Source organism: Hemitrygon akajei, chromosome 1, assembly GCF_048418815.1.
Source record: "Hemitrygon akajei chromosome 1, sHemAka1.3, whole genome shotgun sequence".
Lineage (NCBI taxonomy): Eukaryota > Metazoa > Chordata > Chondrichthyes > Myliobatiformes > Dasyatidae > Hemitrygon > Hemitrygon akajei.
The window spans coordinates 24,326,990-24,349,599 of NC_133124.1; the positions used below are offsets into that span (position 1 = coordinate 24,326,990).

Here is a 22,610-nt window from a genome sequence, read left to right on the forward strand (position 1 = left end):
ATGGCACAGCCTTGTCAGGGATCTGCAGGAGAAGCAATCAATAGGCTGATCGTACGATAGAACTCCCCAGCTCTTGGATCGACAGCTGAAAGGCTATTTTTTGCTATGGTTGACTAAATATGGTCAGGGAGGGAGCGATACTGAAGAGCTTCGTTGCCTGGTAATGCATGTTTCAAATGCTTAGCTGACTATAAAGCTAGCACAGTTTAGTTTTTCCTTCCGAGTTTAAAATGTATCCAACAGCTTTTCGAGTGCGGAAACCCTGACCTCAGCAGCAGACCTGACCTTTGAAGAAGCATAGTAGTCTCCAACAGATGTTCAATCTATACGTAAAGCCAGAAGTGAGAAGTGACGCAGTGCAGCGTCGAAGCAGGCAGAAGATCCATCTTTCCACCTAAAGTGCCGAACATTTCTCAGCATCCTTCTCTCTCCCTCTTTATCTTTCTGCTTCTCAGCTTCTGCTTATCACCTGAGCAACAACCCTGCTGTGTTCAACTTCTGGCAGGGCAAGCATAAGGTATTTGTTTCCCACTAATGTAGGCCAATCTTGTTTGTTTCTTTCATTTTTTTGAGAAACGAAAGCTGCTAAGGTTTGTACTAGCTGCCCATTTAAGACTTCTTTAAATTTCCCCATAAACCTTAACAATAGAATCATGCTGTCATTTAAGAAAAATATTTTTTTCAGTGCGGTGTCTGTTTCAGTTATCTGTGTAGCCTTCCCAGGAAAAAGTGGGATGATTTAGCTACTGCAGCAAATAGTTTTGCCTGAATGACTGCAGTCTCAAGGTTGTTAATTTAATTGAAAATTTACTGCATGTTTTTAACAAACTTATTTTGCTTATGAGAAGGTTAATGTGCTGCTGTCAATGCCAGCTGTTAGCAATATGCATGTGTCCCACAAATTATCAACCAAGTTTAAAAAAAATTAAAGCTGTAATTTCAATTGTACGAGATTTGGACTGACCTTAAAGCATTGCTCAATAGAATCCCAATGACAAAAGACAACAGTAGCAATTGTCTTCAAAAATTGAGCAAAAGACATGGATTCCTGCTTGCCTTCTAACTAGTTTTCAATATAGCTAGTTTTAAAAACTACGAGTTTACCTGCATGAAACTAGTAGAAATTGCTGCGACAATAACCTATTTTAAATATGCAGCCTGCCTGCTTGATATTTTTTCAAATGCTGCAGTGCTTCTGTTTGCCCTGCTTCTGCTCTAACTGCAACTCTAAATGTTTTCAACCTCTCAATATTTTTTAAAATATTGTGCTTCAAGAATTTACAATGCTTATCCTGTTGTTTAACACTGAAATTCCTGAATACAAATGTGCAGAGAACACGTTTATGGAAATAATACAGCTAAAAGTACCGCGCCATACTCAAAGCACTTTCACAGTTAAATTGTTCATAAATCTCAAGAATCCTTAATCAACCTATCCAAACAGCAACTTTAACTGTGTAGTTTTTTTTTTAACTGCACTATTTTCTTTGCATAATCAATTGGAAACAAGCAATTTTCCTTCTAAGGCAGTAATTACTTGTGGAATCCAGGAAAGGGGGGAGGGTGGAAGAAAAAGAGTCATTAATCGCAAACAGTTATATTTCACGTATGTACTGTCTATATTGATGAGAAAGCTTGAACAGATTTGTCGTTCTTCCCTGCTCTGGAAGAATCAAGTGCACAAAGAAAATGCTATATTAAAGAAATGCTTTATGATCATGTTTCCTTGCAAAATATAATTTGATTGTACTTTATACTACACACAACAGCTCAACATTTTGAGAAATAATTTTCAAGTTCATCAGAACTTTAATTAGGTAGCAGAGCATCAAGGATACTAGTTAGAAGTGTCAAATGAGTAAAGACGAACCTAAGCGAACTGGGCTCCAAAACGAAAATGACTGATGCCCTTAATGTTCTGCATGCAAACAAAAATACTGCAAGAAACTTCGGTTCTCAAAAATAATAATTCCAAATAATGATTAAGAAATCTTTGTGCACACAAAGAACAGATCATGAACAGAAATTTGAAATGTGCTCAGAAGCATCAACGTAATTTCTGCAGGTAAAGGAAAAGTGGATAGAGAACAGAAAAAGAAGTGCATCTGCTGGTATTTGATGAAAGATTTGGTGAAAGATTAACTTCCAGCTGACAAAAGTGATTAAGACGGCATTTTCTGCAATATTTCTAATATGCAAGTTCAACCTTGCAATACTGCTAATACTGCGGGAAGAACGTTTCAACCACAGATGAATCTTATAGCAAAATACATCATTTTAGAGCAGTTATATTCAAGAGAGATGATCTGCATATGTTTTCCCTGCCTGGAACACATACTTCTTTATATGCCCATATGAACTTAAACAACTATGGAATGTAAAGAAGTATGTATTTCTGGTAGGCAATGAGCAACTGAGAAGAACACAAGCACCTAAAGTGTGGGCAAAAACATACAATAGAAAACAAATAAAACTGTTAGATACATATTGCCTAAAGATGCCAATGATTTCTCTTTTATTGTTGAACACAAATACAGGTAACAAATTTGGTTGTAAAGCAATAAAAGCCACTAAGCAATATGTGTTGCCTGACTTTACACCTTTATATAAAGCTTAAAGGAAAATGCACATCTGAGTATTTTGCTTAATACAGCCGTTTGTTAAATATGCATCCTGCATTTATTTTTAAATATTCAAACAGCGCAACTTATTAAAGACCAGCTTAAATGACAAGTTATCAAACTGAAGCTTAATTTGTAGAAGTCATCCAATATAACTGAAGATGTAGAAAGAACAAATTTGAAATAATTTTCATTAAAACATGTCAAACAACATGAAGTATCTAAGTGCAATAAATACAGCTCCTGAATAAAACAGCAAGCATTACACTACTGGCCAAAGTATGACGTTGGGTTTTCTTTGTAGAATTCACAGAACATTCAATATAAATATGAAACACAGCAGAACAGAACTCTTACCAATAAAGCCATTGGAAAATTAAAATACACTACTGGTGATTTATAGAAAAAGTTTTGATAAAACATAAAAACAGTATTCCTGGTCTTCTGAACTAATTAAATTTTATTGTTTGTCCAATAAATTGAGAATTCTGCTTTTAACACACCTAGTACAAAAGACACGAACTTGAGGCAATGTCACACAAAATGGGGAACCAAAGCAAATAATTTATAAGAATCATTGAGCACTACAGCACAGAAGCAGGCTCTTGGGCCCATCTAGTCTGTGCGTAACAATTAACCTGCCTAGTCCTACTGGCCAGCACCCAGACCATAGGCCTCCATACCCCTCTCATCCAAGTACCTATCCAAATTTCTCTTAAATGTTGAAATCACCAGAATCCACCACTTCCACTGGCAACTTGTTGCACACTCATCACCCTCTGAATGAAGTTGTTCCCCCTCATGTTCCCCTTAAACAGTTCCCTTCTAACCCTTAACACTCAGGACCTGTAATTCTAGTCTCACACAGCCTCAGCAAAATAAGCCTGTTTGCATTTATCCTATATTACCCTATTTACCTGTATACCCCTCATAATTGTGTACACCACTTTTAAATCTCCCCTCATTCTTCTATGCTCTAGAGAATAAAATCCTAACCTATACAACCTTTTCCTCTTACTCAGGCCCTTGAGTCCTGGCAACATCCTTGTAAATTTTCACTGGACTCTTTCAATCTTATTGATATCTTTCTTGTAGGCAGGTGACCAGTGCCCAAAATACTCCAAATCAGTCCTCATCAACATCTTATCCAATTTCAATGCAACAGTCAAACTTCTGTAGTCAAACTTCTGTACTTTAATCTATGAAGGCCAATATGCCAAAGGCTCTCTTTACAACCCTATCTACTTGTGACACCGCTGTCAAAGAATTGTGAATCTGTATTCCCAGATCCAAGTTCTACCACATTCCTCTGTGCCCTACAGGTCACTGTGCAAGGCCTACTCTGGTATGTCCTCCCAAATTGTAACACCTCATACTTGTCTGCATTAAGTTCCATCTGCCATTTTTTCAGCTGGTCCAAATTCCACTAAAAGTTCGGATAGCCTTTCTTGCTGTCTACATCCCCTCCAATTTTAGAATTATCCACAACTTTGCTGATCCAGTTTACTACAATTATTATCCACATCATGGTAGACGACAAAATGGTAACAGACCTTGCAACGATCCCCGAGGCATACTAGTGTCACTAGTCACAGGCCTCCAGGTCAGAGGAGCAACCGTCTACTACCACTCTCTGGGATCTCCCACAAAGCCAATGTCTAATCCAATTTACTAACTCATCCTGCATATCAAATGAATGAGCTTCCTTGACCAACCTCCCATGTGGGACCTTGTCAAAGGTTTTGCTAAAACTTGAAAAGGTTGCTTAGACTTGACTTACCATACACAAAGTCATGTTGACTATTCCTAATCAGTCCCTGTCTAACCAAATATCCAGTCCCATTTAAAAAACTTCCAATAACTGACCTGCTACTGATGTCAGTAGCATTCTTAGTGAACAGTAAATCACTTCTGGTTTAAATTAATATTAGAGCTACAACAATATTAGCAGCTTAAGTTACTTTTAAATATAAAGGTTCATTGGCACACAAAGGTTCAATGATTTGACTAATTTGGAATACCAAAACAGAACACCCCTTAGGTTGATTCTTCTGTGACTTTTTTTTTAAAAAAAGCATTACAAATGTAAAGTCAAGCTTATTAAATGTGAGACAGAGCATTTTAAATAAGGTGCAGCACAGCTAGAAAATAACAATATTAAATATTAACATTTCAGTCTCTGAATTCTGTTCATAAAAAATAACAAAAACCTTCAAAATGCACCAATAGTTAAATCTTGAAGAAAGCACTGGTAAAACAGCCGTAACACCCAACACTTTAATACCTTAGTATATCTTCTGATTAGGAACATGCAATTCCTGAAGGCTGAACTAATAATGTGCTCGTTCCAGTGAGTGTCTCCAATCAAATTTACATAAACAAAGTCCCTTTACAGCCTACTGATGGAAATTAATTGTAGATTCTGAAAATTTAAATAGAAGTTGATAACTAATTAATTCAATCAAAATATTGGCAGCTATTTGGAGAGATTCATAATTCCGCTCTTCCCTTCTGTTACATTTTTCATCATGCTACAGCAACTACAATTTAAGCACTTAATTGGCTCTGAAGTGTTCTGGGACATTCTAAAATGGTCCTACCTACCTTCTACAAAGGTCCTAGTTACACAGTTCCTCCACAACCTATGTCACAATTTATTCTCAGACACCTCCTCTTACTTAGCTCTTAAAAATGACCCCACTCAAAAGCATCAGGATATTGTCTCCAGCAACATCACAAACCTCATCAATTTTGGGAACCTCCCATTCACCATCACCAATCTCATAATTAATTTACCCTACACTACACAAATCTGACTGTCTTGGTAGACCCAGTGTTTCTGCCTGCGCCTGCCCCATTGAACTCATGTCCACATATCTCGACTTCATGTTGTCCCCCTTGCTTTAGTCCCTTGCAAACTTTCTCCACGACACTTCACACACTCCCGATCTCTTCAGCAACTTTCAATTCCCTGGCCCTGATCATCTCATTTTCACCTTGGATGCCCAGTCCTTATACACTTATATCCCCCATCAAGGCAGCCTTAAAGCTCTCCACTTCTTTCTCAGCAATAGACCCAATCCCTCCAACACCACCCTCAGTCTGGCGGAACTGGTCTTCACCCTCAACAATTTCTCTTCCAGCTCCTCCCACGTTTCTCCAAATGTAAGATGTAGCCATGAGTACCTGCAAGAACCCCAGCTATGCCTCCCTTTTCACTGGCTACATGGAAGAATGCACGTTCCAAGCCTTCCCTGATACTACTCTCCAACTCCTTCTGTGCTACACTGACAACCACTTTGGTGTTGCTTCACACACCCATGCTGAACTTGTCAATTTCATCAACTTTGCCTCAAACTACCACCTAGCCCTTAGATTTGCCAGGCCCATTTCAACACCCTTCTCCCCATTCTCAATTCCCCAATTTGATAATTTCTATAGATGATGCCTAAACTGCCGAGTTCCTCCAACTTATTCTGTGTGTTGCTTTGTAATTCCAACATCTGCTTAATCTCAAACAAGAGAAAATCTGCAGATGCTGGAAATCCAAGCAACACACACAAAAAAACTGGAGAACACAGTAAGCCAGGCAGCATCTAAGGAAAAGAGTAAACAGTTCAAAGTTTTGGGCCAAGAGGCTGCGGGGGGGGGGGGGGGGGGGGGGGGGAAGGTGGGGAGGGGAGGCTGCGGGGAGAGGTGGGAGGAGAGGCTGCGGGGGGCGGGGAGGTGGTGAGGAGGGAAGAGGTAGTCCATTATCTCCACAAGGTGCCTACACTGATTTTGTTTCTTTACAGCCAATCAGCAGAACACAGCAACATACACAGGATTTGTTGATAACTATTAGGAGCTAACAGTTTTATAATACTGGAATAGTATTTGTAGTGTTCTAATTTGTTCAGTATTTCACTTAAATACATCAGTTGTTACTCCATTAAAAAGTGATTAGTCTTTCTTTATACCTTTTTAACTGTTTTATAAAACTTTGTCTAATCAGGGCAGCCACTTCACTGGGCCAAAATAAATTGGTCCTGATATGTTCAAATTAACTGGAATTCACTGTACTCCTATTCTTAATTCAATAACGATCAGAGAAAAACAAAACACAATTTTCTTTTCTCACTGCTGCACCAGAAGTCAAAATATCATACGGTTCATATTCAAGGAGCTCTGTTTTGCATTACTTTAATCAAATCTACTTAGGACCTTCCAGTACCCAAAGTAACAAACACTGGCAACATACAAATTAAAAATACACATTGCTTTGAGAAATTTCATTTACCTTTCGAATCAGACACATTTCAAGAACAGAAGGAAGGTCACTGTTAATACAATAACAGGGGAACACTTCCTTTTTATAGTAATATACATCTTTTCCAATCACTAAAGTCACACCTTTCAAACTGACTACCTCAGATCATACAGAAACTTGAGCATTTGCTGATTGTACATTAAAATTTCCAAGCATCTGCCTTACACACAGTAAACAGATATTGATATTATTTAGCATTAAAGCATCAAAATCACAGAGCTAGAAGAGAAACTGCAGTCTCTGTTCCAGATCTGAACTGTGCCAGTGGATGTGACTTGACCAATGGCTCTGCACAGATGTGTTCAATTTTCTCTCTCAATCTTCAAGTTATTGTTGTACAACAGTCCAATGAAGTGAAAGAGAACAAAAATCTGCCTGCAGCACCACACGCAGACATTCACAACTTAACTTAGTTCAAATACATTTACTTTTATCTGTACAAGTAACTTTGCAGTCACAAGAAACTGCAGACGCTGGGACGTGGATGACAAGCACTTGCTGGAGGAACTCAGTGGGTTGAATCACATCTCTGAGGCATGAGGGAAAAGAATGTGGATATTGCAGGTTGAAACCCCACAGACCTGATGAGATCTGATGCAAGGATTTAACTTAAAATGTCAACAGTTCCTCCACCACCTCTCACCCTACAGATGTTACTCAACCCATTGAGTTCCTCCAGTTAAGTATTGCTTGTTAATTTTAATCTGTATTTTTTTAAACTTGCATTTCTTTAGTATTTCCTGGATATTTTTGAATGCTTGTGAATAACAGATCTGACAGGCACTGCGCTTGGGCCTCAATGACTACCAAGGCACTTTAGGAAGTACAGCTGACCACGTGGAAGGCATCCTGTAATGTGGTATGCTGTGTTGGGCCTATGAGACAGCCTTCCAGAAACCAAATGCATCCCGATAGGAAGAATATGGTCCTAGGACCAGCAACTGACATGCGAAAGCACAATGCTCTTCAACCAGCCATCCAAACGCATTTTATTGCTTTATTGTGAACTCAATTTACAGCTAACTTTGTCACTACTGTTCCACCATATGACACTTTAATAAAATGGCAGTGATGTGGTGCTAGAAGCGGCAATGAGCAGAACAACCAATTACTAAACACAATGTGACATTAGTCATAATAATTCATCCAGTGGAACATTCTGAACAAATCAACCCTGTTCAAACAGGTGTTCAAGGACAAAACTGCTAAAGTTTAAAGCAAAAGATGTAGAAACAAATAACATCAACAGTTTTACTGAGGAAGGGGAAGCTGGCAAACTGAGAACATAAAAAAATACTTTTCTCAATAGCCAATGCTTTACTAAAGCCAGTAAAATGAACGCTGATCTTTTTTTTCTCCAGCCCTACTGAGTTCCTCCAGCATTTTGAATGTGTTGCTTGCATTTCCAACATCTGCAGATTGAAAATGGAACCAAATCTACTTTTCAATGGATTTGGTCCCCTTCAACCAGCTATTGTTATGCATTAATCACAACAGGAGCAAGAGTGAAAACAGTATTCACTTTCCATCCATACATTTGACAAAGTCATTCTATGAACATTAATTTAATAACTGGTTTTCAAATATTCTAATTCAGGTTTACTTTTTATAGAAAGGAAAAACTAAATACTATTCTCCAAAGATGGGGAAAATCTTCAGATGCTGGAAATCCAAAGCAACACACACAAAATGCCAAAGTCCTGATGAAGGATCTCGGTCCAAAATGTTGACTGTTTACTTACTCTTTTCCATACATGCTGCCTGGTCTGCTGATTTCTCTAGCATTTTGTGTGTGTTGCTATTCTCTAAATGCAATTTGAAGCTATTTGTTTATTTACACTGAAACTGTGGAGTGTTCTAAATGAAAAGAACAAATTTAAAACTTATCTGAGCTATGGTTATGAGTGGCATTTGGCAGACAGTTCATTTTTGCTGCATCAGTAAAGATGAACAAACTAAAATCCGTACAAGTTAAAATGTAAGGTTAAGGGTGGTATTAGAATATTTACCATTGCCAGGAAGTACAATACCACTAAGAAAGCAAAGACATTAAAGGGGTACCCAAATTGTTGGATTCAGAGCAAATTATTGGTAGAAGATATTCTTTAAAGTGGTGGTCAATTTTGAAACAATGCCATGGCATTACAATTGTTTGATTGATTGTGAAAAATTATACAAAGGTCGCAAAACACTCATTTGGATTCACATATACATGTTAGTATGTACTGAAATATTTGTGAATTTAACACCACATTCATTGTCTATTTCAGTTAAAATATGTACCTATGATTTTGCTATATTATCAGATATATTATATGACACACCAAACATCTACTACATAAAGCTGGTCTCATTGCTGTATCTTATGAGCTTTCCTAGCAAATAAATACGTTTAGATTTAAAATACTCAGTTCAACAGTTTTAAGTCTTTTATAAGACTGCAAAAAGACAAGATGCACAGCCAAGGTATCTGGAAATCAGAGATAACTAAAATGTTTTTTGCTAATTTGTTCATGGTTTTACAGCAGTATCCTTGAGCATCCTTTTGTCACCTTCACAGAGGTAGATCCAGACATCTGCAATGCAGTTACAGATACTGACTGACACAAGTTGAAAGGCACATTCAGTACTTGGGATAAAGACTAAATAAAACACATTAAGAAATCAGATGTACACTGACAATAAGTAGGCAGCAAGATTATATATAAACTTATGCAAAATCAAGTAAAACATATGCATGATGACAATATCACTGGTATTTATTTAAAAAGTGTGGGTGGAGGGAGGGAGGGAGGTGTTGAACAAAGGAATACTAAATAGAAACTCAAAATAATTTTATTTTACTTGATTAACAATGAATAACATCCATAATATGTTTAGGAGGAGAAAACTGTGCTTAAATCAATCTCCTTCATAAATATCCCAGGTTAACTGTTAAGACTCTCTGAAGGACTATTGGCTATTGGCCAAATTCAGATTGAGCCGAAAATAAATGGCAAAGAAAAATATGCACTTTCTTAGCATACCCTGGATTACTCAGAAAATCAATGACCCTAGTTAACTTTGCAGAGGAAATTCAGAGTAGCAGCAAAATTGAAATATTACAATGCTGATAAATGAAAAGAACAGAAAAAAATAATACTGTGCCTAGTAAAAGTATTCAAAACCCAACCCTTTGCTCACACGAGTATTACAACTAGGGATTTTGATCAATTTAACTGAGAATTTTGATTTGTGAATCACATGCTCCTTCCCCCCACCCCCACCACAGTGGAGTTCAAAAAGCAGAAGAAATTGTAAAGCATGAAAAACTAAAATTCAAAAACTGGATGTCAGCAGTTCAAAACTAACTATCCCCCTTTGCTGAGTACTTAGTTGAACCACCTCTCACAGCTAGTAACATTTTTCTACTAAGTCTTTACTAGCTTTGCACATGTGAAGGAGCAAGATTTGTCCGTTCTTCCTTGCTCAATTGCTCAAGCTGTGCTGGGTTAGTCGGGGAGTGGCAATGGACAGCAATCTTCAAAGTTCAAAGTACATTTATGATCAAAGTAGGTATATTATACAACCTTGCGATTCATCTCTATACATGCAGCCACAAAACAATGAAACTGAAAAGAACGCACTTAAACAAATACTGTCAAACACCCAATGTGCAGAAAGGAAAAATAAACAAATTGCGCAAACAATAAAAGTAAGCAAATAGTATTCAGAACTGAAGTTTTACGAAAGACAAGAAGCCAGGCATCAGTGCAGAAGGAGCAGGCCACAGCTTCAATTCAGCGCAGAGCCAAGTAATAGTCGCAGAACAGCCAGCAGAACCGGCCATCCTTCAACTCTTGAGGTCTTGCCAGAGATGCTCGATCAGGTTAATGTCAGAACTCTGACTGGGCCACGTAAAGACGTCAATTTCCTTCAACTGAAGCCACTCCATGGTTGCCCTGGCAGTGTGCATTGGGTCATTGTCCCTCTGAAAGGCGAACTTCCTCCCCAGTTTAAGCTTTCTAGCAGAGGCTAGCAAGTTTTTAATCCAGGATCTCTCTGTATTTAGCAGCATTCGTCTTCCCATCAATCCTGAGCAGATTTCTAGTCCCTGCTGCTGAAAAGCATCCCCATGGCATGATGCTACCTTCACCATACTTCACAATAGGGATGGTGTTACCTGGCTGATGAACAGTACTAGGTTTACACTTTACTATTGAGACCAAGAAGTTCCACTTTAGTCTCATCCGACTATAAAACCTTCTTCCACATCATTACAGTATATTCTAAGTGGCACATTGCAAAGCCTTTATGGGCAAGGGTATGTTTTTTCTTTTTAAAATCCAGGGCTTCTTCCTTGCCACTCTTCCATAAATAACATTTTTGTGCAAGGCCTTAGAAATTGCAGAGCCATGAACTTCATCTCCAGTTGCAGCCATTGACTTCTGAAGCTCATTCAGGTGACTGTTGGGTTCACAGTAACCTCTCTTACAAGTGTTACTTTTCTCCAAGTTTAGACGGGCAGCCTGACCTAGGCAGTGTGGCTATGCTGTCGCATATTACCCACCTCTTCATGATGGACTATACTGAACTCCAGAAATATGTTCAGTGCCTTTGAGATGGTCTTGTACCCTTCCGCAGTTTTGTGTTTCTCTATTATAATTTCCCTGACTTGCCTTGAATGCAACTTTTTACAAATGTAAGGTGGACAGCATTCTAACTGGCTGCATCACTGTATGGTATGGGGGTAGGGGGGCTAATGCACAGGATCGAAGTAAGCTCTAAAGAGTTGTAAACTTTGTCAGCTCCATCATGAGCACTAGCCTACAAAGTATCCAGGTCATCTTCAAGGAGTGATAACTCAAAAAAGTGGCGTCCATTATTAAGGACTCCACCAAATTCCTGGAATCACTCTTGTGAATCTTCTCTGAACTCTCTCCAATGTCAATATATCCTTTCTAAAATAAGGAGCCCAAACTGCACACAAACTGTGGTCTCATGAGTGCCTTATAGAGCCTCAACATCACATCGCTGCTCTTATATTCTACACCTCTAGAAATGAATGCCGACATTGCATTCACCTTCTTCACCACCGACTCAACCTGGAGGTTAACCTTTAGGGTATCCTGCACATTTCTGCATTTTGAGTTCTCGCCGCATCTAAATAAAAGTCTGCCCATTTATTTCTTCCACCAAAGTGCATGACCATACACTTTCCATCATTATATTTCATCTGCCACTTCCTTGCCCATTCCCCAAAACTATCTAAGACTCTCTGCAGGCTCTCTGTTTCCTCAACACTACCCACTCCTCCACCTATCTTTGTATCATCAACAAATTTAGTCACAAATCCATTCATCCCATAGTCCAAATCATTGACATAACTCGTAAAAAGCAGCGGTCCCGACACTGACCCCCTGTGAAACTGCACTGGTAACCAGCCAGAATAGGATTCCTTTATTCTCACTCTCTGTTTTCTGCCGATCAGCCAATGCTCCCCCATGCTAGTAACTTCCTGTAATTCCACGGGCTCTTATCTTGCTAAACAACCTCATGTACAGCACCTTGTCAAAGACCGTCTGAAAATCCAAGTACACGACATCTACTGCATCTCCTTGGTCTACACCCTGGTTGTAATTTCCTCAAAAAAATTGCAGTAGGTTGGTCAGGCAGGATTTTCCTTTCAGGAAACCATGCTGGTTTTGGCCTATCTTGTCATATGCCTCCAGGTACTCTGTAATCTCATCCCTAACAATTGATTCCAACAACTTCCCCACCACAGATGTCAGGCTAACAGGTCTATAGTTTCCTTTCTGCTGCCTCCCACCCTTCTTAAATAGCGGAGTAACATTTGCAATTTTCCAGTCATCCGGTATGATACCAGAATCTATCGATTCTTGAAAGAACATTGTTAATGCCTCTGCAATCTCTTCAGCTACTTCCTTCAGAACCTGAAGGGGCATTCCATCAGATCCAGGAGATTTATTCACCCTCAGACCATTACACTTCCTGAGCACCTTCTCTGTCATAATTTTCACTGCAGATACTTCACTTCTCTTACACTCTTGATTGTCTGGTATACTGTAGATGTCTTCCGCTGTGAAGACTGATGCAAAATACACATTCAGTTCCTCTGCCATCTCTGCATCTCTCATTACAATATCTCCAGCGTCATTTTCTATTGGTCCTATATCTACCCTCGACTCTCTTTTACCCTTTATATACTTAAAGCTTTTAGTATCACCTTTGATATTAGGTGCCAGTTTCCTTTCATAATTCATCTTTTCCTTCCTAATGACCTTCTTAGTTTCTTTCTGCAAGTTCCTTCAGAGGTAAGTTTTTCACCCCCCAAAACAGAGAGTGGTGAGTGTGTGGAATGGGCTGCCAGCAACGGTGGTGGAGGCTGATACAATATAATCTTTTAAGAGACTCCTGGATAGGTACATGGAGCTTAGAAAAATAGAGGGCTATAGGTAACCCTAGGTAATTTCTACAGTGTGTACATGTTCAGCACAGCATTGTGGGCCAAAGGGCCTGTATTATGCTGTAGGTTTTCTAAGTTTATAAAAGCTTCCCAATCCTCTAGCTTCCCACTAGTTTTGGCTTCCTTGTATGCCCTCTCTTTTGCTTATACTTTGGCTCTGACTTCACTTGTCAGCTACGGTAGTATCCTTCTTCTTCACTTAACAATGACATATTTTTAAATGCAGTCTCTATTGCAATAGATGCAAACATAGCAGACAGTTTTTATACAGAATTTAGACCAAACATTAAATTTTATTCAAGTTCGCTGGGAGCCAAGTGTTGACCAAACTCCTTGATTTCCTATCAATTAGAGTTGGGACCTCTATTTAGCAAGCTACCTGAAAAAGTGTGCAAGGAAATGCCAGCCTTGATTCATTACCTTAAATCTTTGACCCTTTGGCTCCATATCAGCCATGTTCTTCATAAACTGGAATTTATATAAGAGAAAGCTGAGAACAGGAATCAAATCTACACAATAATCATGAACTTATAGAAAGCCTTTAACTCAGTAGGAATGTATCTATAAGATTGGGCTTAAATTTGGCTATGGCGTTTTATTATTAACAAGAAAACAAAGACAACGGTGGATGGCACAATATGAGCCTATAAAGGTGGGGTGTATAAGTTTTACTGGCAGCTCGCTCTACAGAACCTACTCTTCCCATGGCTGTACAAGGGCTGCAAAGAAAAAAGCCTTCAGAACTGTCTTAGAGGCTGCTAAATGAGCCTCCTGATGGCTGTGGATCAAGAACTGTGACCGTGGACCAATGCTGCTGGGACACAAACTGGAGCCTGATCAACGCTGGTTGGGTCGTCTGGGCAAGAGTGTTGTTGAAAGACCTGAAACACCTGATGATCTCAGATTATATTACTCATGATGTGTCTCAGTGCATCCTAGGATGTACCTCAGCATCAGAACATAGAAAATAAATGAGATTTGACACACTGACGGGATTTATCAAGGTCTGAAAAAATTCAATATTCCTAATAGCTAGAAGAACCTTGACAGCAAATCCTTAGTCTAGCAATGTCAAGTTGGTGCAGTCACCATGAAGAGCCAAAGATCTGGCCTGAGGTTCAAAGGCAAACAGGATATGCTCCACTTTCCATTTGGCAAAAAAAAACTGTAGCCACCATAGAAAGTTCTGTCACTCGCACATCAAACTCACACTGCACTGTCAAACATAACTGACTGAATTTTCCATAGCTTTTATTTATCAAGATGTTGACTGAGTACCATCCTTCTGACTACATCAAGGCTGGATTGTACAAAAGAGAAAATTACCAGCATTAACAAAAAGCATCAACATTATTCAAAGAATAACTAACGAAAATAATGAAATCATTTTTAGCTGTGAAGCTAATGATCCTAGTTAGATTAAGATTTTACTTCCCCCACACTCACTGAGAGTGTCTGAAATGATGGTGGAGGCAGAACCCATCACAGGTTTAAAAAAATATCTGGATAGTCCTTGAGTAACCATAATCTACAGGGCAATGCAATGCAAACAAGGAAATGGGAATGAGCTGAAGCATCATATCCAGTTGACATTACAACAATGAATTCCTTCTGTGCTGTAAATTTCTAATAATTCCTCCAAATAGTTTACACATTCTTAGCTGGTATTTTCTTTTTATTGTGTAACACCCTGGGAAAGGGTTCAACTGCTAATGTAATGGTCTTTCTGTAGAAGCAGTGTTTGGGTTATGGTTAGAGATAAGGAGTGCTTTGGAATGCAAGCCATCCAATGAGGGGAGTGTGTTTTCGTGCTGTGTGCCTGACACTGAGAAGATCTGGTTCCTTTGTTCAGCGGGAGATGGAGAGAGAAGACGTCAGAAAGGAGAGGTTGTAGACATGGAGTGGGGCCGGGAGTCAATGAAGCCCAGGGAAATTGATGGAGGATCGGCGAAAGGAAAACCATGAGCTCCAACTTGTGCACAATAGATTGTTTCATTAAAATGTGCCCTTTTCTTTTTGTCTTTCTTGACTAATCCTTTAGTCAAATTAAGAATTATAAAGTTAAATCGTTTAACTGCATATGGTGTACTGTCTGTTATTTCATGGTTCTGATTTGTAACAGGGTAACAAGTCACAAACAGGTTTTGGACCTCAATTTCACATGTTTGGTAGGGCTGTGGATCATCTTCCTTAGACCTACGCAGCCCGCAGAACCTGAGGGTTACAATTAAATCAACTTACTTTTCAAATGCTATGTACAGCAAGACATTTACAGTTCCAGAGTCATTTGACATAAAAGGCTATTGTAGAAGATAACAGCACATTGGGTTGGTCACAATATATCAAGTGGTTAAATGGAGTGAGACTACAAAATCTTGCAGTAAAGTGGGGATCCTGGAGCATGAAACATTACTTCATGTATCTACATGCTAACAATTAGGGTCTTAATGGAACAGTGTCCATTAGGGAATGGAATATAGTAGCTGGAGGTGCTGATGAAACAGTTTTTAGTCATATTTAAGTATAAACTTGCATACGAAACAGTGGAGGGAAGATTCACTGGGTTAATTCCCTGGAATAAGGAATTTACACTTGAAAAATGGTCAAATAAGTTGGATCTATATTCAATGAAGTATGGAAGAATGAGAAATCTTCTCAAAACACCAGGTTTGAGAGAGCTTTGACAGGTGAGTGCTTTCATACATATGAGTTATTGCCAACAGAAGGATGGTACTGCAACAGAACTGCTCAGCTACTTAATGGAAAAGCTTCTAATCCCATGTTTTGTTCTTGCAGGACATATCATACTGACCTCATGTTTACTTATTGAATAATAGTTTTATTCAAGTTATCTTAAAATAGAAAGTCACTCATTAAAATTTGCTTTAGATAGGCATGAAATGGCATAAAAGTTGAGTAACTAAATAATCTATAATCAGCGAGTCTGGTATCAGTGAACAGAAATCAATCTACTCCAAGTTCACAGTTACTCCTCTCTGCACCTTGTGGCGCATCAGGCGGCAAAGATGCCACTTCTTCAGCATTTTGTGTTTTTTAAAAAAATGAGCAATGCTCCCTCTTAAGGTGTGCATTTGTGCGCAAGTACACACCTTTTGCTACTAGTGCACAACGGGATTTTAAATATACACAACAGGTTGTCTTCCTTTACCTTGTTGGCGTGTTAAGTATATTTCATGATCATAAACAATCACGTTTTCTTTTCTGGTTTCTGATGAGGACTGTGTTGACAAAGTGGAGTTTGCAATGATTTGTCTGGAGATTTTAGAAGTAGCTTATTTATACTGTTTTTATTGCAGAACTTATTCAGAACACAAATAATGTCGTCACTAGGCAAAAAAATTGCACAGCAAAGATTTTAGTGCACTCAAGGCTGAGTTGTTAACTCAACACTATAAGGAGCCACCCAGATTTGAACTCGGGACCATTCACCTCAAAGTCCGGTGCTGATGCCGCTATACCACTAGCCCATTAAGTTCATATTTACCGTTTGTTTAACATGAGCTATTGTTTATTGTGTTGCTCTTTCCACACTGTTCATATCAATAAACGTAACATTTTAAAGCAATTGCTGTTTCTAATACATCTGTACCAGTTATGCTTCTTGCAGTACAATCGGTTTTCAGCCACTATAACTAATTTTTGTTTACATGGGTTCTCCATAATTTATTATGTTTAAAATTACAGAATTAATTGACTAGCCATATTGATAAATATAAACTGTTTCCTGCTTTAAATATTACAATTTGAATTTTTATTGCAGTTTTATATATCCACAAAATTTCTAAAGATCAAGGTTTATAGTACATAAAAGCAGAGTTCACATTATTTAAATTTGTTTTGGATGAATGACTCAAAATTAGTCGTAACTTGTGCCATGTGAGAGGCAACATTTTCTCCCTTGCCTGCCCCAATCCTTGTCTGGGCCACCTGAATTACCCATTGCCCACAATATTATATTTCCTCCAAACTTGTACTCCATTTCTTTCACTTACTCTTGAAGCATATACAACGATACAAATGTAAAGCTATTCTGACATAAGCTGAGAGAAATGTCAGGCTGTTGTGCAAGATCATCAGCATGTCTCATTTTTGCCCCAACTGATTTACAGTGTGTAAGTAGCATTCAAATTGCTCAAATTTTCTTTCAGGTTCAAACTTCCTCATCTGTAGAGTATTGTTTAGTACACAAGACAATTATTATTTAAGATTCCAGTCAGTGCACCTTACCAGGAATATCTTGAATATTCCTTCTTTACAACACTTTCCATCCCTACATTATCCAAAATGTATATTCTCAGTTTAGTCACTTCTTCATGATACTTTGTTACTTCAGTCTGTGATCCTCTTTGCTACGCATCAATTTTAAAATCACAATGGATTTTGGTTAATCGCAACACATTAGGACAAATACATTTTGGCTCAACTAAACAGCTGCCCCAATTAGCCAAAGTTTCATGGAAAAGTTTCATTACAAAAGAAATTAAAAAAGGACAAACTGCTGTTTAAATTGAGCAACAAATTATTTATTTAAATGAAATACAGAACAAATTAGAATACTATCAAAAGTACTGGTGTGTATCTGCCATATCCGATGATGACAGGAAACCTGCATGGGAGTGTTTTTAAAGAGGAAAATCCATTAGACTGGGACAGTCCACTCTCTTGACCTTGGAATGTGTGGTAGGGATAGACATCAAAACTGGGGTCTTCCCTGGTTGCAGTGGATGACTGTGGTTTCTTCTGAGCCTAGTCTTGCCCTTTGCTCTCCACGGAGCATTGCAGAACTGTCTTCCTGGCCATTGGATCTCACTGTACATCTCATCCGCCCAGACCAGCAGAGATGACTTTGCATGTTAGGACATACATGTCCCTAACTCACCAGGATATGAAACAGCAGCTAACCTCACCCAGTTTGGCCCGCTCGTCAAAACGCTGGACTGGGCTGTGGCTGCTGTCGCATGCAAACAGCTTCTTGGAGTCAAAGATGAGAGCTGTGTACAGTGGAGTCCAAAGGTAACATTCAATATGATTGACGATAACTTCTTCATAGGTCCTAACTTAAAGTAGTGAAATAATTTCATTTTCCCTTCCGCCTGTTTCTGGCATTTCCAAGTCTGAATACTTGAAACAGCAGAGAGCAAAACAGCTCTGAATTCTTACTGCTGATATCTCACCAAAAATCATAGCTTTTCTCCAAATTTCCTTTTACTTTACTTTAAATCAGCCCCATTGATGAGACAATCAGTCAAACACTTCATTAATGTCAAAGGCAGTGACTTTAACCTTTGGAATTAAGCACGTCTGTTCATGCACTGACCAAGACTGAACTGAGGTCTGGAGCAGTGTACTTGCGCAGAACTCAAGCAACATCAGTGAACAAGTTATTGGTTAATTGACAACATTGTGAATGATACCATCAACTTCAGAGCAATATTCTGTCTCAGGAAAAAGTTCTTTGAAAATCAAGACCTCAACCCAGCACATAACTCTGGGCAGCAGTGATCCCTGCCTTCCTATTTTCCTCAAGATACAAACTACCTGTATCAGGCACTTGAAGCAACTGCAGAGGTAACACCACATGACAAAATACTTCAAATCCACTTGCAAGATAAGCAAACCAGTGTCACTATCCTATCCCAGGCCAAGTTCCCAGCACTGAGCTCCCAAGTCATTTACAGCCCTTGACACTTCTGAGATCTGTCATGGAAAAGATTACTAGATGGGGAGCGTAAAAGAATTAAAAATGTTTTAAAAATATCCTTGAAAGAATTGCTACAACCCCTGGAAACACCCAGGTTGTAACTAAACAAAGAGAAGGAACATTTAAAGTGATACCATGAACCAAGTTCATCCTTCCTCACTACAGGAAGGACGTGGAAACCATAGAAAGGGTGCAGAGGAGACTTACAAGGATGCTAAACACAAAGTACACTTCAGATGCTGGGGTCAAAGCAACATGCTGGAGGAACTCAGGAGGTCGGGCAGTATCCATGGAAATGAGCAGTCAACTTTTCGGACCAAACCCTTCGTCAGGACTGAAGAGGGAGGGGGCAGAGGCCCTATAAAGAAGGTGGGGGGAGGGTGGGAAGGAGAAGGCTGGTGGGTGTCGGGTTAAAAACCAATCAGAGGAAAGATCAAGGGGTGGGGAAGGAGAAAGCAGGGAGGGATAGGCAGGAAAGGGGAAGAAGGAATGTAAGGTGAAAGCACTGTGTAGTAGAAGGCAGAATCATGAGAGAGGTGATAGGCAGCTGAAGGAGGAGGCAGAGTGGAACTGGGATGGGTGAAGGGAGAGGGAGGGAATTACCAGAAGTTGGAGAATTTAATGTTCACGCCAAGGGGCTGGAGACTACCCAGACGGTATATGAGATGTTGCTCCTCCAACCTGAGTTTGGCCTCATCATGGCAGTAGAGGAGGCCATGTATGGACATATCCGAATGGGCAAGTGAAGCAGAGTTGAAGTGGGTGGCAACCAGGAGACCCTGTCTATTGTGGCGGACAGAGTGGAGGTACTCAATGAAGCGGTCCCCCAATCTGCGTCGGGTCTCGTCAATGTAGAGGAGGCCATACCTGGAGCACTGGATGCAATAGATGACCCCAACAGACTCACAAGTGAAGTGTTGCCTCACCTGGAAGGACTGTTTGGGGGCCTGAATGGTGGTAAGAGAGGAGGTGTAGGGACAGGTGTAGCACTTGCGCTTACAGGGATAAGTACCAGGCGGGAGATCTCTGGGGAGGAACGTGTGGACCAGGGAGTAGCAGAGGGAACAATCCCTGCAGAAAGCGGAGAGGGGTAGAGTGGGAAAGATGTGCTTAGTGGTGGGATCCTGTTGAAGGTGGCGGAAGTTGCAGAGGATAATATGCTGGATCCAGAGGCTGGTGGGGTGGTAGGTGAGGACAAGGGGAACTCGGTCCCTGTTGTGGTGACGGGAGGATGGGGTGAGGGCCGAAGTGCGGGAAATGGAGGAGATTCGAATGAGGGCATCATTGATGACGGTAAAAGGGAAATCACGATCCTTAAAGAAAGAGGACATTTGAGATGTCCTTGAACGGAAAGCCTCATCCTGGGAGCAGATGCGGCGGAGACAGAGGAACTGGGAATAGGGAATAGCATTTTTGCATTTGGCAGGGTGGGAAGAGGTACAGTCGAGGTAGTTATGAGAGTCAGTGGGTTTATAGAAGATGTCAGTGGGCAGTCTGTCTCCAGAGATGAGACTGAGAGATCAAAAAAGGGAGAGAAGTATCCGAGATGGACCAAATGAATTTGAGGGCTGGGTGGAAGTTAGAGGCAAAGTTGATGAAATTGACGACCTCAGCATGGGTGCAGGAAGCAACACCAATGTAGTCGTCAGTGTAGCTAAGGAAAAGTTGGGGAGCAGTACCAGTATAGACTTGGAGCATAGATTGTTCCACATAACCAATGAAGAGGCAGCCATAACTGGGGCCCATGTGAGTGCCCATAGCTACACCCTTGGTCTGAGGAAAGTGGGAAGAGCCAAAAGAGAAGTTATTGAGTGTGAGTACCAGTTCTGCCAACGGGAGAAGTGTGGTGGTGTTGGGGAACTGGTGAGGTCTATTGTCAAGAAAGTAGCGGAGGGCTTTGAGGCCTTCTTGATGGGGAATCGAAGTGTATAAGGATTGGACATCCATAGTGAAAATGAAGTGGTCGGGACCAGGGAACCGGAAGTGAAGACAACATTTCACTTATGAGTCTGTTGGGGTCATCGATTGCATACAGTGCTCCTGGTGCAGCCTCCTCTACATCGGCGAGACCCGATGCAGATTGGGGGACCGCTTTGTCGAGCACCTCCGCTCCTTCCGCCACAACAGACAGGATCTCACTTCACGATCTCACGAATGGCTTCACATTCCCATTCGGATATGTCCATACATGGCCTCCTCTACTGCCATGATGAGGCCAAACTCAGGTTGGAGGAGCAACACCTCATATACTGTCTGGGTAGTCTCCAGCCCCTTGGCGTGAACATTAAATTCTCCAACTTCTGGTAATTCCCTCCCTCTCCCTTCACCCATCCCAGTTCCACTCTGCCTCCTCCTTCAGCTGCCTATCACCTCTCTCATGATTCTGCCTTCTTCTACTACACAGTGCTTTCACCTCATATTCCTTCACCTTTCCTGCCCATCTCTTCCCTGCTTCCCCTTCCCCACCCCTTGATCTTTCCTCTGATTGGTTTTTAACCTGGCACCCTTCCTCCCACCTTCTTTATAGGGTCTCTGCCCCCTCCCTCTTCAGTCCTGACAAAGGGTTTGGCCCGAAACGTTGACTGCTTGTTTCCACGGAAGCTGCCTGACCTGCTGAGTTCCTCCAGCTTGTTGTACGTGTTACAAGGATGTTGCCTGGATTGAGGAGCATGCCTTATGAGAATAGGTTGAGTGAACTCGGCCTTTTCTCCTTGGAGTGAAGGAGGATGAGAGGTGACCTGACAGAGGTGTATAAGATGATGTGGATAGATCATATGGATAGTCAGAGGCTTTTTCCCAGGGCTAGCATGAGAGGGCACAGTTTTAAGGTGCTTGGAAGCAGGTACAGAGGAGATATCAGGGGCAAGTTTTTTTTTTATCCAGAGAGCAGTGAGCGCATGGAATGGGCTACCGACGACAGTGGTGGAGGCGGATACAATAGGGTCTTTTAAAAGACTCCTGGATAGGTACATGGAGCTTAGAAAAATAGAGGGCTATGGGTAATTCTAGGTAATTTCTAAGGTAAGGACATGTTTGGCACAGCTTTGTGGGCTGAAGGGCCTCTATTGTGCTGTAGATTTCCTATGTTTTTAAGTTCTATGCATGAAGACCATACAGAAGATCAGCATAGAGGGCAAAAGTGATACACTGCCTCCCAAATCATCCACCCACCTGACCTACAAAGCATTTTCTGCAGCAAAATCTACAAGTCAATCCTATCTATTGTCCCCTCAAAACCAATGGACCTACAGTGGAAGCCAGCAAATCTAATTCAAAAATCACTGTCTAAGATGAGAATGAGAAGAGTACTAATTGGACAAATTGGATTTGTTATCCTATTTCTGAATAGAACTTGCCTAGGCAATTTTCCACATTGTCTGTTAAATAGCAGTACTGCAGTGTACTGGAACAGTTTCCAGCCAGATTCTGGACTGCAAGTCTTCAGTACTTCAGGACACCTTGATGGCTTCCCAGGGTAGACAGGCAGCGGAT

The 22,610-nt window shown here is 40.3% G+C and overlaps 1 protein-coding gene and 1 long non-coding RNA gene across 3 annotated transcripts in view; one reads left to right on the top strand and one right to left on the bottom strand.

Moving 5' to 3' along the window:
- Positions 1-22,610, bottom strand: part of mib1 (MIB E3 ubiquitin protein ligase 1) — a 148,937-nt gene that overhangs the window by 55,690 nt on the left and 70,637 nt on the right. The gene's annotated exons all lie outside the window — the stretch shown is intronic.
- On the top strand, positions 175-15,475 carry LOC140724767 (uncharacterized). The gene is made up of 2 exons (XR_012098172.1): positions 175-517; positions 15,249-15,475. It is a non-coding gene; the product is annotated as an uncharacterized lncRNA (long non-coding RNA).